The 19,508-nt window shown below is 49.7% G+C and overlaps 2 protein-coding genes across 2 annotated transcripts in view; one reads left to right on the top strand and one right to left on the bottom strand.

Annotated features, from left to right (window-relative positions):
• The window catches only part of SNRPA (small nuclear ribonucleoprotein polypeptide A), a 752,186-nt gene that overhangs the window by 723,797 nt on the left and 8,881 nt on the right, over window positions 1-19,508 (bottom strand). The gene's annotated exons all lie outside the window — the stretch shown is intronic.
• Window positions 1-19,508, top strand: part of CMIP (c-Maf inducing protein) — a 237,598-nt gene that overhangs the window by 43,898 nt on the left and 174,192 nt on the right. The gene's annotated exons all lie outside the window — the stretch shown is intronic.

A 19,508-nucleotide genomic window follows, 5' to 3' on the forward strand; every position in this document is an offset into this window, starting at 1 on the left:
TGGACCTGCCTGGGGGCGGGCCCGCCTGTGCTGCGCACCTGTCGCCCCGGCGGGGCTGAGGAGACTGGGTGCTGCCATCTTTTGGCTTTGGGCACCGCCATCTTTGAGGGCATGGCAGTCAATTAGCACATTCCCTCCTTATTGGCTGTGGGCACCACCATATTTATGAGGGCGTGACATAGCATATTCCCTTTTTATTAGATAGGATTCTTCAGGCCCAGCCTGTGAACTGGAGCTTTTCAGGGAGTCTTAGGAAAGATGCTTTACTTGTTAGCTGTTTTTTAAAAATCTTTTTATTAAAAAAAAAAAAAAATCAGTGTGGGTGTGGAAATGTGATTCCATATGTGTTCTGACAGGTTGGAGCCAGAGTCCGTGGCTCAAAGGTGACAGCCGTGTCCACCTGGGTGAGGAATGTTCTAGTAGCTTGCCTCCAGGCGCCATCCTTGCCCGTTGACCAGTCACCTAGGGAAGCAAGGGCAAGATTAGGTTGGCATCAGGCAGTTGGAGCTGTCTCTTCCTGGGTCTCTAGGCCTCGGCAGGCCCTGGTTTCATCTGTGTCACTGCAGGAGGGCAGTGTGTGCCACCTCCGACATCAGCCTTGCAGCTCGCGTACACCTGCCTGCTGACTACAGTGTTATTCTTCTGTGTCCCCAGCCCTGAGAGGGGGCACCCAGAGCAGGTCCCCATCAGCTGAGGGTGATTCCAGACGTGTGCTGAGAACGGAGCAGATGTAAGGGCAGAAGGTTCTCCATAATCGGCCTTTATTGACGCAAAGGGTGGGAAAGGAGCCACGTGGCTGCCCTGGGAGAGGGTGGGCCTCCTGCTCATAGCCTGGAACTGGGCTGGGCCTTCTTAGGAACTTTCCAAGGAAAGGCCAAACAGCCCTCCTTTCACCTTGGGAGGAAATGGAACAGGACACACTTCCCACAGGAAGCTGACATCAAAAGAGAGGGTTAGAGAGGAGTACTGGCTGGTTCCTTTCCCAGGACTGGCGTTCAGGGCAGCGCCTGTGCCAAGCGCAGCATACATTTCTCTGCACGGTTCTGGGTGGTCACATTGTGACCAGAGGGGCTGCTGTCCTTACCTGCCCGCAATGCCCAGGGCCACATGGTCAGAGTGGTGTGGCCAGCATTCAGACTCCAGATCCTGGGCTCCTTTGAGTCCCTAGTGTTGCCCAGGTTCCTCTGGGTACTTGGTATTCTTGTCCCCAAACAACACAGAATTGACTTTTATTATGAATATTCTTAATAAGAGTAAGTGATAGTAATGACCACTTATTGAGAGCCTCTAGGTACCTACATTATCTTGTTTAGCCTGCTAAAGAAGCCTGTGACAGTGGCCACCATTACCCCCTCTTTAGAGCTGAGGAAACTAAGGCACAGAGTAGTTGCATAGCCAGTTTATATTGTAGAGCCTGTGTCAGAGATGGGACTCACTGGTTCTGCTGACTAAAGCTTTATACCTGGGCACTCTAAAGCTTTTGACAAGTTAGGTGACCTCTCTGAACTTCAGTTTCTTCTTCTACACATGGACCTAATCATGCTCCCTAAGGGAAAGGTTTGAGTTGTGTGAATTAATAACCTAAGTGCCTGGCACAGTGTCAGCTATCATCACCATCATCATCACAACACAGGGCCTTAGGAGGAGCACAGTTCAGAGGGGAACTTTCTGGCTTGGAGGAAGCAGAGGAGGAGCCCCCATGGATGAAACCCCAGCCAGGTTGGGCGCCATGGTAGGTGGGAGCCAGGCAGACCCAAAAGGGTGAGGCTTTTCCAAGGGAGGCAGATGGAGGCATGGACATGTAGAGGAGCAGCCTGGGAGAGTGGGTGGTGGAGGGACCTGCAGGAGAACCGACAAACCGGGCCTGCTGCTCCGTTTTCCTGAGGAGGGAAGTAATGGATTTCCGCTCTGGTGTCCAGGGAAGAATGGGAAGAATGGACCGGCTGCTTGGGTGTCGTCCGCTCGAGGAGCGGGGAGGGGAAGCCAGCTAGCTATCTGTGATCTACTCTTGGTGTGGGGAATATCTGCTTATCTTGGGGGCTGTACCCAGAGCTGTTTGAAGTCACAGGCCAGCTTAGTGGAGGCTGGGCAGGTGTGTCCCCTACTCTGAGATATTCTGTGCTCTTCCTCCTTTGATTTTTGTGGGAGGAATGGCTGAGGCTCCAAAGACCCCAAGGCCTCTCATTTGGAGGCCTGGAGACATGTTGCGCTTCTGATGGAGGAGACAGTCCTAACCAGGCATTTCTGAGAGCTGTTGCCTCCTGCTACAGCTCAGTGGCAGGCACCCATCCCTTCTGGAATGTCAGTTCACCCCAGTCATCTAATTTGCTGTTGGCTATTTTTTTCTTTCTACCGTATTCCCCCACTTAGACAGGAGGTTCTTATTCCTCAGTCTCCTCATCTCTGAAATGTACATATTTTCGAGATAATCGCCTAGCTCCTCCCAGCTCTGAGACTTGCAGGAGCAGAAACAGTGACAAATGGGGAGGAATGCAGGCAGCAGGGTCCCGTTCCAGGCTCAGGCGAGCAGGAGAGCAGTGACTGAGGGTAGGGGCCTTGAAGACATTGTAAATCTGGGGTTGAAAGCTCAGCCTCACTTTCTCACCTATAAAATGGGGATAATAATGGTTCCTACTTCAAAGGGTTGATGTGAGCAGTGGGTGAGTTAACACATCCTATCTAATAAAAGAGTAATATGCAAATTAACTATGACTCCGATAGACCCACAAGCCACGCCCACCAGCCAATCAGGAGTGAGTATGCAAATTAATCCAACCAAGATGGCTACAGCCATGGAGTGAGCAGGAGGCTTGGGTTTCCTGGCAATGGAGGAAGCCAAGCTTTCCGCACACCCTGGCAGGCCCAGGCCTCCACTCAAGGCTACAAAGTTTCAATTATAGAAGATAAATAAATCCCAACAAAAATGGCGGCAGCCACGGAGCGAGCAGGAGGCGTGGCTCCGCTCTAGGCTACAAAGTTTCAATTATAGAAGGTAAATAAATCCCAGATACCAGGGCCTCCTCATGGGTCACCGGGGGGCGTGGCCGGCCTGCAAACCACCACAGGCCCCTCACCCAGGCTGCCCCACGCCCCAAGGGAACCCCCACCCTGATCTGGGACACCCTTCAGGGCAAACCAGCTGGCCCCGCCCCATGCAGCAGGCCTTTATCCTATCTAATAAAAGAGTAATGTGCAAATTGACTGTCACCCCAACATACAAGATGGCTGCCCCCATGTGTATACAAGATGGCTGCCACAAGATGGCCAGCAGGGGAGGGCAGTTGGGAGGGACCAGGCCTGCAAGGGAGGGCAGTTGTGGGTGATCAGGCCAGCAGGGGAGGGCAGTTGGGAGGGACCAGGTCTGCAAGGGAGGGCAGTTGTGGGCAATCAGGCCAGCAGGGGAGAGCAGTTGGGAGGGACCAGACCTGCAAGGGAGGCAGTTGGGGGTGACCAGGCCTGCAGGGGAGGGTAGTTAGGGGCAAACAGGCTGGCAGGTGAGCAGTTAGTCATCAATCAGGCTGGCAGGGGAGTGGTTAGGGGGTGATCAGGCTGGCAGGCAGAAGCGGTTAGGGGCAATCAGGAAGGCAGGCAGGCGAGCAGTTGGGAGCCAGCAGTCCTGGATTGTGAGAGGGATGTCTGACTGCCTAAATGGGCAGTTGGACATCCCTCGAGGGGTCCCAGAATGGAGCGGGTGCAGGCTGGGCTGAGGGACACCCCCTCTCACCCCGCACGAACTTCGTGCACCGGGCCTCTAGTGTAATACATAAACAGAGCCTGGTCCATAGTGAGTACTCTGGTTATTGTTACTAATTATTGCATTTAACTAATTAAAAAATAAATGCTAAACCAACGTGTTGTGCCTGCTATTATGCTGAGGATACAGCAGCGAACAAAATAGAAAGCTTGTACCTCCATGGACCTTACTTGGAGAGAGAGACAGGAAATGGCTGAGTAAAATGTGTAGGATGATGATGCATGCTATGGGGGCAGGGCGGGCATTCTGCAGGGAAGGGATTTGCAATGTTAAATTGGTTAACTTTTGTCCACAGGCTCTCAATTATTTTGGTGTCACAACTCTCCTCAGACACCATCGCAGGAAGGTTTATAAAGACATGCTGTCCAGGCTGAGGTGGGGGTCAGTCCCCATGGGGCCCCCTGCAACTCCTTCAGAGGCCCAGGGGAACAACACACTTTGAAAAGTGACACTCCATCTCTTGGGCCTCTTCCCACTTAAAATGATCTGACTCTTAGAATGTTCTTTTAAACAGAATGGGGGAAGGGAGTAAAGGGCAGGCTTAAGAGGGAAAACCAGGGCCACCATTGGAAGGCAGTGGGGATACCTGCATGCAGCCTGGCAGTGGGGTCATGTGCTCACCCCATGAATTGCAGAGATGCACTGGGCGCTGGGCCCCTTAAGGGGTATCTGGGCCTGTGGGAAGGTGACAGTGTAGAGGAAGGCGAGGACACGGCTTCCTAGATACAGCAAGCAGAGCCCACTGCGCCCACCCTGAGGTCATTCCTAACCACGCATAATTGTGGGGTCCAGCAGCCAGGGGCTCCTGTCTGCACAGGTCGCTGTGGACTTATGATGGCTGCCATTTGTAAGAACAGCCACTATGTGGGAGGATCTGCTACGTGTCTTATGAGACGTGCTTTCAACCTTATATGGGGTTCTTTTTACTCATAAACCCTAGGGGAAGAGCTAGGGGCTGGCCTAGGTTGAATCACATGTCCAACGCCGTTGGAGCTGCCAAGTTAAAGTTCGGGACTGCTAAGCATGGCAGTCTGGGGGCTCAAGGAACCATTTCCAAAGAGCTTCTAGACCTGCTGGCAGCTTTGAAAGGTTCTCGGGGGACAGGGGGTGGCGGACTTTCTCTCACTGTCATTAGCTTGAGCCCTATAGGGCCTTACGACACAGCCAGCTTTGAGAAATCACGGTGATCACTCATCCTGGTGGTGACATCCAGCTTCGGCAGGCTGGGTTCCCGAGTGCCCAGGCCTTGGCAGCTGGGATCTAGCTAATCCAGAATCCCATGGGACTTGAGTGGAGCTCAGAATGCCAGTTTTCAGCATTTACACCGAAGGCCCTGCTGTCAAGCTGCCAGACCTGCACTCTGACTCCGGGCTGATGGGGGCCAACCTGGAGGCCGTGACCCACACCTGGGCTGTTCCTCTGCCCCGGCAGCCTCAGGGCTCATGTAGAAGGCTTTTGCCTGCATAGCCTGGGGTTCTGAGTCCTCCTCAAACCACCTGGGGCAGTGGTCGGCAAACTCATTAGTCAACAGAGCGGCAGCTCGCCAGCCGCAGTTTGCCGACCACTGACCTGGGGGAATGGGCCCTATCCCCCAAGAAGCTTCTCCAATGCTGCACTAGCACTTCCCTTTTTAAATCCTGATTCTGAGCACTAACTTTCAGTTTCCTTTCATTGTTCTTTGTTTATTTGCTCGTTATTCATGTTTTTTCATTCCTTCCTTCCTTCATTCATTCTCAGAACAGTGCAGTTACTGAGGACAGTCACAGAGTCAGACAAAGCTGGCTTGCAACGCCTGCTCCCAGTGGGGGGCCTGTGAGCAAATTAACCTCTCAGTTTCCTTGTCTGGAAAAGGGGGAATTGTACTGCTTCTAGAGCTGTTGAGAGGGTTAAATGAAATAACATGTGTGGAGCCCCTGGCACAAGTGTGTCCAGTGGGTGGATGGTATAATGTTGTGTGTCTGTGCCCCTCCCTTGCCCATGCACGTTCTCTCTTTCCATCCTTCCTATACAACTTGCTGAGGCACAGGGTTGAGTCAGATGTGGCCCATGTCGCCAGCCTTGCTGGTCTACGTTTTTCTCCCTGACCTTTCTCCACTTAAAGTCTGCCCGAGGCTTGGAGCAGCTCTGGGGGATCCTCTGGGCATCTGGCCACAGATTGCCCAGGCTCTCAGAGCTGCCTTTCCCACTGTGGTTATTAGGCCCATGTCACCATGATTCGCTCTAAGTGGGCCCAACCCACACTCATGCATGCTCTCAGAACATGCCTGTACACATATCTACTCACATGTACATTCACCCATGAGCAACATCTGTCTTGGGCACTCACACTTCCTCCCTCAGGCATCATGGTTACACATAGCACACACATGCGTGAATGGCCCAATACACCTCACTCTTGTACATCCATGCACACCAGCCCATGTTTTCCTGCCCCTGCATGTGCACATGCTCCCATTTATTCTATGTGTGTGTACTCCTCTAGTTGTACACAGGTTCCAGGCCCATCTGGGTAACCACTCACCTACACTCGCGTATTTTTTTTATTTATTTATTTATTTTTATTTTTTTAAATATATTTTATTGATTTTTTACAGAGAGGAAGGAAGAGGGATAGATAGTCAGAAACATCAATGAGAGAGAAACATTGATCAGCTGCCTCTTGCACACCTCCTACTGGGGATGTGCCCGCAACCAAGTTACATGCCCTTGACCGGAATCGAACCTGGGACCTTTCAGTCCGCAGGCCGACGCTCTATCCACTGAGCCAAACCGGTTTTGGCACGCGTATTTTTTTTAAATACACACATGTAGCATTTACTATGGCCCCATCTAAGTGCTTTACAAATACCAATTTGTTTAATCCCCCAACAACACTATGAGGTATGACTACTGTTTGGTCCATTCTCCAGCTGGGGAAGCTGAGCAAGTTAGGTCACTTGCTCAAGGTCACACGTTAGTACAGGCCACGGCCAAGATTCATTCCCAGCCTGCTCCAGTCCAGGCTCCGAACCCTGACACGATGCTGTTTCCTGTGAATGTGCGTATGCATGTACCAGCCTCACCGTGTCAATGTGTGCGAGTGTGGCGTCTGCCCCTCACAGTGTGCATATGTGACCACAGAGCATTCATTCTCAGGATCACAGATGCACACGCCTCATACATATGTATGGAAGGACACACGGCACACCTGCTTGAAACATACTATGTCTTTATGCATACACCTGTCACACACACACACATACATACACACATACTCACCATATCCTGCACCTCTATCCCAACCCTCATTCCAGTCTTTAGCTCCCTCTCAGAGAGTTTTTCTAGATTGTTCTGTTTCCTCACATTCACCAGGTTAGAGAGGGAAGTGATTCCGAAGGTCTGGACTCGCCCACCAGGGCCACCCATGCTTACCCTGTCCTTGGTTTGTGGCTTCCATGTGGGAGGCAGCCCTAACCAAGCTGCCTTCCCCGCATCCCACAGCTCTGCCAGAGCCCCCACTTGGTTTCCTTCCCATGCATCTTCTCGGCTGACACAGGACCTCACCCCCACCCCTCAGGACCTGGGAATACCATGCTGGACTGGGCTGGGGACGTGGCCACATCACAGGGAGCAGAAGTGACCGGTCTAAGGCTTCCCATGAGTCGGCGGCAGAAAACTCGTTTCCTCCTTCTAGACCTTCATTTCCTGGCAGCCCTCCTTGCCACTCGAGTCCCTCCTAACCCATCCACCCCACCCCCACCGCGGCAGGAACCTCTGAATCTGAACCATGTCAGCGTCAGTGTCTCCCAGTCCTGCCCAGGGCCTGCAGTTGTCACCGCTGCTTTCAGATTCAAGTCTAGGCTTGTTGGCTTGGGCGAGACTCTCTCCTATTTTGGCTTCATCAGAAGCATCCAGACTTCTGGGCCAGGTCCTCCTGTGTCCTTGGCTTGGACCTCACGCGCTAGGCTCCCCAGCGAGTTCTGGCCTTACCTGTCTCCCGGCCTTGCTTGGCCTCCCCTTGGGAAGAACCCCTTCTTTCCTTCTTGAAAACATATCTGTCTCCAGGGAGGAACCCAGTCTTCCCTTGGCATCCAGCCATCTTCAGCCATTCCTTGTCCCTGCTCCTGCTCCCCTCCCTCCCTGTGTGTACCAGCCTCAGGCCCTGACCGCTGTTAGAATTCACTGTCAGTGCTATGTGAGCACTGCTGGGTATGGAGTCAGGGCTTTGATGGAACTCTTGTAGCTTTTCTTTTGGTGAATTTTGCTTCTTCATCAAAATTCCCTTCTTCCCTCCCTCCCTCTCTCCCTCCAACCCTTCCTCTCATCCTCCCTCTCTTCCTCCCTCCCTCTCTTTTCCTTTTCTTCCTTCTTTCTTTCCTTCCTTCTTCCTTTCCTTCCTTCCATCCTAGTGCTGTGTCAAGCCCTAGCACTGGTTTCTTTAAAGCCCCACAAATTGAACTAACAAGAGAAGAAAACCCTAAGGAGATGAGAAATCACTTGATTGTGCAGGTGCCCTCTGCCAATTGGTTAAAAAGTTGTTATGAGCAAATCTGGTGGTTATCCTTCGGAAAATAAGCAAAGACCAACCACTTCCTGCCACTTCCAGGAGCCACTCGAGTGCCTGAGCTTTCTAAGACCTACCAAGAAACTGAAACTTCAGGCAGGCTTCCTCCGTTTTCCTGGAGAACTCGGCAGTTTGTGTTGGTGAAATTCCACTGGGCCCGATGGGGTTGGAGATTGCATTTCAGTCTTGCTTTGCGAAGGAATTTCTGAGATCGAGTAATTTGGCGAGCCAGAGAAAGGGAACTTTGGCTTGTGACGCAGGCAGCAATGCTCTTCCTCTGGGGCAGCTGCCTCTTGGTTTTGCAGATGCCACACAGCATCAGGGGACCCCGACCCCTTCCTGTGAGTCAGCCTCTTAGGGCCCAGGTGGAGCTCAGGGTGCCTTGCCCTTCTTACTTGAGCTGTGTCCTGAATGCCTGAAGGATGGGGACAGAGAATCTGTACCTCCCATTCGGAGTGGTCTGCTATTAAGAAGGTGGGGGGCGGGGCAGAACTGCAGGTGGTTAAGATACCTAACTAGCTACTAACTAGCAAGTTACATAACCCCTCTGTGCCTTAGTTTTCTTAAAACAATGATGATTCTAGTACTCCCTTGGGATGGCGGGGGACTTTTTTTTTTATTCCATAAACACATATAGTATACCTATCACATGAGAAAGCCCTGTACTGAGGCTTTGCAGATATTAACTAGTATAATCTTCACAGTAGCCCTGTGAGGCATCCATTACCTAGCCCTATCTACAGATGAGGAAACTGAGGCCCGGAGAGGTTAAGTAGCTTGGCCAGCTGGTAGGTGGCTTTAGATCAGGGGTCTGGCCCCAGTGTATGGGCTTGCCTCTCTAGATAGGGTTAAACTCTCCCAGTTTGGAGGTAGACTACATGGTCATCTTTTGTGTGGAGCACTGAGGAAAGTCCCAGGAACATCATGGACACTGGCTCCGTGGGAGCTGTGAAGGGGGAGGTGACACAGCCACAGAGGAGGACCCAGCTTGTATAGCCTAGGGGGCCAGGAGTTGTCCTCCCCCATCAGCTCACTCGCCGGCCTTTCCTGGCACATCTCACGGTGCCAGGCATTAGGGCTGTCATGCTGGGGTGGGGGTGATAAGGAGGGAGAGGGAGACAAGATTCCACTTCCCAGCCAGAAGCTCTGGGAAGTGGAGTCATACCTAAGACCTTATTCCCATTGCTTTGTTTGGCAAATTATAGTAATATGTTACTAAGGAGCACATTCTGATTATCTATTGTTTGAATTAAAAAATAAACACGCAAGTAAGAAAAGGCTTCTGGTTGTGTGACTGGTATTTAGAAGTTTCCATTTCTGAAAGACCTCAGGGTGCGGCCAGTCCCTGTCTGTGTGGAGCCATTGCTGCCCTGTGGAGGCCAGGTAATTGGCTTATCTTTGCCTTGTCTCTCTGTCCTTAGATATGTTTGCAGTGTGCTGTGGGATGTGGCTTTCCCAGGCAGATGGCGAAGCAGCCAAAGATCTTCTTTGGCCTCCCGGGTGATGTTTTATTAAAGACCTGCCCTAGTTCAGCATGCACTAAATAAGGTGGCTAAAGAGCACTGGCTCTGGAGTAGGTAACCAGCTTGCCCAAGACTATCCCATTTTAAAACTGAAAATCCCAAGTCCCAGGAAAACTGGACAGCTGGTTACCCTACTCTGGAGTGAAGCCAGTCCTGGCTACCATATCCAGCTCTGTTTTGTGACTGCAGGTACATTACTTAGCCACACTGAGCCTCTGAATAGCCTTAATGGTGCCTATCTCATAGGGTAATTGTGAGTGTTAATAATTTATGGGAAGAGTCCAGCACAGAGGTACCTCGAAAATGGCAGTAATGGATTCATAAAGGTTATAAATTATCCTAAGATTTTCTCCATGGTGTTGAGGCAGGAGATGTTATCCTCTGGTCTCAGTGGACCACAGGCAGTCTGCCAGGTATCTCTGCCTCCTTTAGATGTCAGTCTGGCCACTTCATCGCAGGGCCAGTGAATTCCAAATCTCAGCCCACTTCCTTGTTCTCTGAGGTTGCTTGAAACCTGTGTTCCTGCTCTAGATCCTGTGCTAATGGTTAGGCCTGTGACATAGACATGATCACCTGGGAATAGGACAGGCTGTATATGATTAGCTGGCATTTATTGAGCACCTTCTTCACACCTGTGTGCGTTATATTTAAATCCCTGCATGAAAATCCTAACCTTCCAAATGGAAGGTTGAGACTTGGAAAGGTTAAATTATCTCCCCCTCGTTAGAAAATGGCAGAGTTGCGTCTTGAGCCTGTCTTTGTCTCACTCCACAAACTGTGCTGCTGCAAGTGTTGTCCAGGGATCCGTGCTGATCGGTGAAGAGATAAGCACAGAGAGTGAGAGTAAGGGTAAGGGTATAGAAACTTTTCTAGGAATTTAACATTGCAAGGATATTTTTAATATGTTTTTCAGAAGTATTGATCTGCACTGGATTAGATATTAAAAATAAAAGTAAAAACTGGTCTTTTTTTTTTTACCAGTAGATTAAAAACTGCTGCCTTGACCTGTGCTCTTTAACCCCTTGTATCAGCCAGTTAGGCTAGGTTATGCTGCAGTAACAAACAGTCCCACCCATCAGTAACTTTACACAACTGAAGTTCATTTCTTTTTTAAGCTGAATGTCCAGGGCACTTCAAGATAGCTTGCTCAGCTCTGGCCGATGAAGATCCCATCTCAACCTGTGCTTGCACCATCATGAAGGCAAAGGCAAACTTGTACATGGGCCTGCAAGTGACACATCACTTTTCTCAAGTCACACAGCCTGACCTGTGATTTAAGGGGTGGGTGCAGAGCGGGAAAGAAGTGGAATCCTGCCCTGTGCCCAGAAAAAGGAGGAGACCATGCCTGTTTGGGAACAGCTGCACTGCTACACTCATGCCTGTCTTGCCCCCAGGTGTGGCTGGTCTTCTGGGCCAGGACGGGCTCTCTTGGTCTTAGGGCTACTGATCTGCATTCAGTTTTCTAAGGTGGCAGAGTCTGTGGGCCCCAGAGCATCAGATGGGACCCTCTGGACTAGTTTTCTGGTTCCGGTTAGAGGATAACTTTAGTGCTTGCTTGGTTTGGGAACTGAGTCTTGTCTACTTCCGTCAGGCTGTGTGAAGGAAGAAATTATGAGCAATGTCAGGAAACTGCTCTGAAACTTTGGCCAAGATAATTTCCCCTCCCGGATCTCAGGTCTCTTGTTGGTGAAACAGTGGCTGATTTAAGTCAGGAATAAGATGAACTGTCATGTATTGAGTGCTTACTATATGCTGGGCTGCACCGGGCTGAGCAATTTACACATTATCTTGACTCATCCTCCGGCAACCCCTGTAGGTGGGGCTATTCTTAGCCTCATTTTATGGATGAGGAAACCCAGACTTAGAGAGGTTAAGGAACTTTCTCTGGAGGGCACATAGCTGGATACTGGCTGAGCTAGGGTTGGATCCAGGTCTGAGTGATTCTGAGCTTGTGCTCCGAATAGTTTTGATGGTACTTACTGAGGTGGGTCTGAGAAGATAGTAAAAAGAAAGGGCCCCAGATAAATTTTCAAACCTTCTAAAAGCCCAGTGGAATCTTGACATTTACCCTTGAGAGATGGATCCTGGTTAAGTTCAGACATTTGATTACACATGGAAACCTTATCCTTGCTTTTATTGATATTTACTGTTTCTTAAAAAACTGTCCTTGTGTTATGAAAATAACACTGGAAAATGGAATATAGGAAATACAAAATTAGTAAAGGCTTAAGAACACTAGTTTGATGGGGGAAAATGTTTTCCAACCATAAAGATTACTAAGTGGGAGGAAAATAAAATGGGCCTTTGAAGTTGAAATGGCTCAAAAGCCTTTTTCCTAAATGTGCCCTAAGGTATGGCTGTTGGCTCAGCCCTGGCTCTCTGGGGGTCCCGGGTACCCACCTTCTGCAGATACGGAGGGTCCGTGCAGCCCACAGGGAGTCAGGAATTCCAGGAACCATAGGCTAACTCATCATATCTTCCCCATCTATCTGTTTAACTTGTTTCAGAGGGAAAAGGTTAAGTCATTTAACTAATATGTAATTTAAAACATGGCTTAGCCTCTAAAAATGAACATTTTACTTGCGGTGTGGAAAGGTTAAGTAATTTAACTGTTGTGCAATTTATAACATGGTGCTCCTTTCTGGAAGCTTCCATCTTAGAAGAAGATATGGTGAGGGGGGTGGGGAAGGTTGAACAGTCTAACTAGGGAGTCATTTAAAATATTATTTTGCTGCCAAAACCGGTGTGGCTCAGTAGATAGAGCGTCAGCCTGCGGACTGAAGGGTCCCAGGTTCGATTCCGGTCAAGGGCACGTGACTTGGTTGCGGGCACATCCCCAGTGGGAGGTGTGCAGGGGGCAGCTGATCAATGTTTCTCTCTCATCGATATTTCTAACTCTCTATCCCTCTTCCTTCCTCTCTGTGAAAAATCAATAAAATATATTAAAAAAAAATATTATTTTGCTGTTAGAGCTGGCGCAGATGTGGAGTGGAAAACAAACTTCACACAGCTTACTGAGTGAGATGGCCTGGCAGTTGGCTGCACATCACTGAGGCTCTGCCTTTCTTTACGTCTGGGCTTCTTGGAGGAACAAGATGCCTGGTTCTAGGGAGGGTTAGCAATGACAGCGCCAACAGTGCTGGGAGCTGGCGTCCTATTGCTGCCAAGACACCAGGCCAGCCTCGAGGGTCTTTGAAGGACAAAGTCATCTCATCTCCATAGAGAGTCTAGCTACACACAGGCAGATGCATACATATTTTGATTTCCCTTTTTGTTTGTTTAAACAAATGACAGAATCTTACACACACGTTCCTGTATTATTTTTCACAGAACAATAATAAGGGATTGTTCCCTGTCAGTACAGCTTCCTCATTTTCTCTTTGTGGCTATAGAATATTCTACTGTGTGGACTGTGTAATCATTCCCTTAGGATGGGTGTGTTTCTTTCAAGTAATGTTACATGTGTCTTTGAGACATGCAGTGGTGTCTCTGGGATAAATTCCTAGAAGTGGAATAGCTGGGTCGAAGGTTAGGCATCTTTGGAATATTGATAGATATTTCCAAACTGAATTACCCTGAGAAGGTGCCCTCTGAGAAAGGTCTCAGGGCAGCTTGCGGAAGCCTGGCATGGCATGCAGACTGAGAAGGTGCCGGGACAGGGATTGTCATCGTATCCCGGAGCCTTCTGTGACATGTGCTTTGTCAGCTGTGCAGTGTGGGTTGGGGAATGCTTAGGAGAACAAGCCCAGAGCTAGCCTCCTTTGGCCCTTCTGGCCGGCCACTTGCAGAATTAGGCACATGATGCATTGATACTAAAGAAGCGGAATTTGGATATTTGCACTACAAAGCCTGTTCTTGCTTAGTGTGCAGTCCCCCCACTCCCAGGAATGAACTCTTGAATGAAATTCAAGTTCCTTTTCACTTTGCTTCAGCCTGAAGGGAATCATTTACTGTTTTTATCTTTTTTAAAAATTGTTTTTCAAATAAAGGTCACTCTTCAGGGAGAAAAGTGAGCACACTGCAATGAAGAGCAGGTTCATGACAAGTCTCTGAAGGTGAAATGTGCTTCCTACCTGCAGGTCCTCTTCCTGCATCCCCGGTTGTCACCCTCACCAAGGCGGCCTCCTATGAGAGGAGCCAGAGCCCTCAGAGAGGAGTGCCGAGGCAGGACCACCCAGAGTGCATGTCCCTGGCCTACACGCCTGGCTGCCTCTGGGGTTTAATCCCTGTTGTCCAGGCGCAGTGCAGCATGCAGTGGAGGGAGCGGGGCTTTGGAAATAGTCACTGGGTTTCAAATAGAGGCGCCTCTGCTTCCTGCCTGTGTCTCCTCCAGCACCTTCCTGAGCCTGAGGTCTTTCAGTGCTAAGAATGGGAATGGCATTCATGATAGGATGGGATCTCAGGGAGTTATGTCTGGCCATCTTTCCCTCCTGCCCTGTTTGTCCATCTCCCTCCGGTCATCCTGAGCAGGTCACCCTGAGCTCTTCCCTTGAGTTAGGGTACAGGCAACTTTCAGGATGGCTCCGAAATACTGTCCGGGCCACCCAAGGGCATGGCCTGACCAACCGTTTCTTGGGCCCACGTGCTGGGTCTCATCTGGGACCCAGGACCCCTAAAGACTGCTGTCTTCCAGTCTCCCCTAACCAGGTGGGCAGGAACCATTGGGAGCATGACTTGATGGGTCTTCTCTGGGATGAGGGCCTTTGTCTGGAATGCCAGGCATCCTTCTCCGCCTAGAAGCCCCAGAGGAATTGTGACTGGTCGGATCTGACTGGCAAATGGAACCTCGTTTTTCAGTCAAATTTTATTATACTTTCAGATGAGGATGCTTTTCTTGTATCCCTGATGGAGCATTTGGCAAAGCCCTACTGTGAGGGCCCTGTCATGGAGTCTCTGATGGTCATCAGGGTCCTTCCACCACGTGCCTGCTCCTTCCTCTGTGATTTATGGCTCTCAAGGTACTATTGGTATTAGCAGACTTTGCTGCCTGAGAGCTACACAGTCCAGGTATCAGGGTCTCCATTTCCCTGGACCAGGACACCAGAGCTGAGCTTGGAAACGTGTCCATGAAGGACACCTTGTCTCCGATGTTCTTTCTAAAGATGATGATGAAACCAGTAATGATAGCGATATTACCACTTAACATGATGGACCCATGGTTAAGCACTTAGCTTGTATTATTTTTTTAAATTTTTATAGCAGTCTTGTAAGGACACACTATTATGATTAGCTGCACTTAGCAGAGAGGTTTAACAATCAAAGGGACATAGGCAGTCACACAACTAGCCAGAGACAAGGCCAGGATTTAAATCCTGGACGTGTGGTTTCAGAGCCGGCTCTCCTCAAAATGACACTTCTCTACCACCATTCGCTGCCTCTGGGTCAGACCAGTGTAAAACTTTGGATGGCTTTTTTTTCTTAGAAAAAAAGAAAGAAAATGAAGCCAAATCTTTATCTGGGGAAATCTGAATACATGTACTGACAACAGAGAAGAGTAAAATGAACCCCCCAGCCACTGAATTATCTGGAAGCAGATCCCTGGCAGCCTGTCATTTTATTAGACATTACTGAAGTAGGTTTCTCTAAAAAAGAAATATAAATGCAATGCCATTCTCATATTCCTCCAATTATTTTCTAAATAACTTCTGTTGATTTGTTCAAATAAGAATCCAAACATGGTCTGTGCATTGTGTTTGCTTAATTATGTCCTGAAGGGTTTTTAAATCTCTTTTTGAATCAGGTCATCTGTCCTATGGAATTTTCCTTACTCCCAGTTCTGCTGACGGCTTCCTTGTGGTGGCATTGAGCATGTTCCTCCGTGCCTGTGCTCCTGCCGCTGAGCACTTGAAATGTGACTGGTCCGAAGTGAAATGTGCTGTGAGTGTAAAATACATACTGGATTTTGAAGACTTAGAATGAAAAAAAAAAAAAAAAGAATGTAAAATATCTTACTAATAATGTGTCTTATATCGATTGCATGCTGGAATGATAATATGTTGAATATATTGAGTTAAATATATACTTTCTAGGTGGCCCTGGACACTTCCTGTTGCCTTACTCTAGGGGCCCCTTTTACCTGGGGTCCAGTCCCTGGGTGTGACTTGTGAGCAGGTTCAGGTGCTGGCCACCTGACCTGACCCATCCATCAGCTTTTCTGCTGTCTTAGGCATCAGCGATCATTGCTCAGGTCCATGTTTTCATCAGGGATGCAAAGTGAAGACATTTTAAGTTTACCTTTCCGTCTCCATTTCTTAGATGGGATTATTGTAAAAAGGGCTTCACTTTATCAGCTACTTGATTATTCTGATGCTCAGTATATACAAGGGGAAAAGCTTCATTTTTTCCCCTTTTTCCCAAGTTTTAGAGAAATGAGCTGATTTTGTAGGATCTTCCAGAGGTTTATTTTTAAAATTTTCACTCAGTATGAATTCATGGATTTAAAGTTGTATTTGATGAGTGTGAATCCCAGGCACTTACTCTTCTTTTGATGTTCAGATTGTCCTGCCTTTGGCCAGTGGTAGCCTTTTACTCTGATTTTGTTTCCTCACTTAAAACCTTTGTGAGTCTCTAAGTCCTTTCCTCTTTGTAGCTGTCGGAAGACTCCCCTTCTAGATGGAGTCTTCTTAGAGTGGGGCCTGCCTGCATTCATCATGCTCACCAGACCCAGGACGTGGGGGCTTCCTGCCAATGGGCTATTCATAGGTGCCACCTTTCTCTCTGGACTCATTGCCAAGGTCCCAGCCAGAGGCTGCAGTCCAGCACTGCTGGCTCGGGCCCCACGCATAGTAGGTGTTCCGGAAATGGCTGTCGGGTGAATGAAGGGATGGAAAGCTGATCTGTCACACCACCTGGCTCGATTGGGTTCCTCTCCACCCCGGGATTCTCTGGGGACGCCAGCTTGCAAATAGAGCTGGCCTTTGATTCTCTGCAGCGACAGGACACCTTTCCAGGGCTGAGTGTGTGTGGAACGGGAATTAAACCTCCAGGGTCATGCTGAGGGTGCTGCCAAGGGAGCTGCCCGTCCTTCTGCCTGGCTGGGTGCAGACCTGTGGGGCACAGGCAGGGAGGCAAGCGTGGGATCTGGACACTTCCCAGAGAGGAGCCACCCGCTTTCCAGGCCGAGCTGCTCTATAGTAGACGTAGCTTGAGCTGGCCCCTGACTCATTAGCTCTATTCCTTCCGGGTCTGAATTTTTAAAATTCCAACTGTTGGAACCTCCGGCTTGGTTCTCCCTCCACTTACTTGCAGCCTTTGCCCTGTTGTCTTTGCTCCAACAATGTTTGCTTTGCTCCCCTGAACCCATTCTTGTCCCCATGGCCAAGCACAATCATGGGCTCAAGAATGGCTTTATGATTTGGCCCCAAAAGGGACCATGGGGCATCTGTTCTGGTTGCTGCTGCTAGTTTTAAAAAAACAAAACAAAAAAACCGCTCTCAGCTTTGTTGATATCCAGAGAATCCTCATCCCCAAAATAATGTGTTTGTTTATGGAGAATGACTTCATGTATTTACTCTATAAGAGGCTAGAATCCGGTGACACTCCTGGTCTATTTGAGGGGTGGATTTGTGTCTGGATCTGTTTCGAGGAGGCCAGGTGTTCCAGCCCCTGCAGTTGGGGGTGGGGCAGGTGGAGAGGAGGAGAGTGACCAAGAAAGCTTCCTATTTGGGGGGCATGTGACCTCCCCCAGAGGATCAGGGTGAGAGAAGTTTCCAAAAATGGCACAAGGAGAGAGGAAGGGGCAACTCAACTCGACTTTAAAACAAGGCTGACCCTGGCGGTCAGAAGTATGATTCTGGAGTGAGACCAACTATGTTCTAACCCAGGTAGCCACTTGTTGGTCTGTGACCTTGGACAAGTGGCTTGACCGTACTCAGCCTCCATATCTTCATTCACAGAGTGGGGATAGCATGGGAAAGCCCACCTAGAGCCCTTAGCATACTTCCTGGCACATGGTGAGCACGCCACAATGGAGAGCACTAGCGTAGTGATCATGGTGTGGGCTCTGAAGCCTGAGTGCCCGGGAGTGAGTTTTGGCTCCATTACTTATAAACTAACTGCATCCAAGGGTTAGTTTCCAAATTTCTCTGTGCTTTACTCTGCATCTGTAAAATGGGCATAATAATATTTCCTGCTTCCCAGGAAATATGAAGGTTACGTGACTTAATAGATGTGAAATCCTTAGGATAATGCCTGACACTGTAGGTGCTGGGGCAGTGCTAGGCATTGTCACTCTAGGTAACATTAATGTGAATATGTGGCTGCCACGGGCTCAGAATGGGCCCTTTGCTCCAGTGACAGAAATTCAGTGAACAGTCACCAGAACATCATCATGTGAGGACCAGGCCCTATCTTACTAAATTTCCCAACAACCCTGGAGGGTCATAGCCTTTCTATTCTCAGATCTGGAGGCTACCCATGGCCGGTTCCTGGCAGAGCTGGGCAGCCCCAGAGTCCTCAGCATTTTCTCTGTGCCTTCTCCCAGCTGGACCGAAGCTGGAGTCTAGTAGAGAGAAACGTACTGGCCACCAGCCTTCATTCTGTGCCAGGACGTGCCAAAGAACCTGACCAGGATTTCAGGATTGACTGGGCAGGTGAGGCTAAATCCCCTCACCTGTGCTTGGAGGCCTCAAAGTGACTCACAGCTGAACAGAGCCCTTGGCCTACTGGTTTTTATCCTTAAACCTTTGGGGTCCCTCCTGCTTAAAATGTGGAAATCAGCCTGGGTTGGGTGGTGCCATCATGTGCGGGGACATGAGGGGTGGAACATGCCTGGTCCTGGCTTTGAGGGCCGGCAGGCAGGCAGGCACCACTTGGCTGCTGTTTCAGAGAACACAGTATTGATTTACTATTGAGTGCTTGGCAGTGCACGGCCAGGGTCAGGGATATGAGAGGTGCATTTCGTCAGTCTGAGAGCAGCCTCCATAGCTCTTAGGAAATCAATTGTAGGCCTGGGAGGGCTCTTAAGCCATTCCTGGCTTTATTTATTCTTTTAGCAAACGTGTTTCCTACACCAGGCGCTATTCCAGGTACTGGAGGTTTGCTCCCACAGCTGGGCCTGCTTGCCCCTGGGCCCTTCTGCTCTGCTCGGTAGGGAAGGATGGGGGGTGACCCCTGCAGGCTGGGTGTACCAGGTGCCCGTGTTGCTGGGTTCAGCCAGTGGGAGGAGCTGGGAGGAGGCTGGAGGTTTTCTCCCCATCCCTGACTCCGGAGGTCTCTCTGACAGCAACTGCCTTCCCCCAGGGCCTGGGTGCTATCTCTAGCCCCTGGGCTTCAGGACCTCCACCCCGCCCTCTAGCCCTCTGGTCTAGGGTGGTAGCAGTTTCCTGCTGGCGCTGGACTCTGGGTCGCCTCATTTGGCTTCTCAGCTCTACCATCCCTGTGCACCCATTGCCCTGCATTAGAGCCCCTCAGTGCATACACTCCAGGTGCTTCAGTGTCTTTGTTAGACCCAAATTGTTGCAGTCCCAACTTCTGCATAATTTCCAGTCCCATCACTTGACTTCAGGTCAAGGCTATAAGTTAGTTTTTCTTTTGCAGGCACGTGCTTTCGCTAGGTTTGGAATCTCTTCCCAGTACCCCACCCTGGACACTCTAACAACTGTACTATCTCGGCCAGCTCTGTCTTAGGACTCAGCTCACATGTTCCCACTAGAGGAAGCCAGCCACCTCCCCTAGCCTGGGTGTCTCA

This window comes from Plecotus auritus, assembly GCF_963455305.1.
Source record: "Plecotus auritus genome assembly, chromosome: 10".
Lineage (NCBI taxonomy): Eukaryota > Metazoa > Chordata > Mammalia > Chiroptera > Vespertilionidae > Plecotus > Plecotus auritus.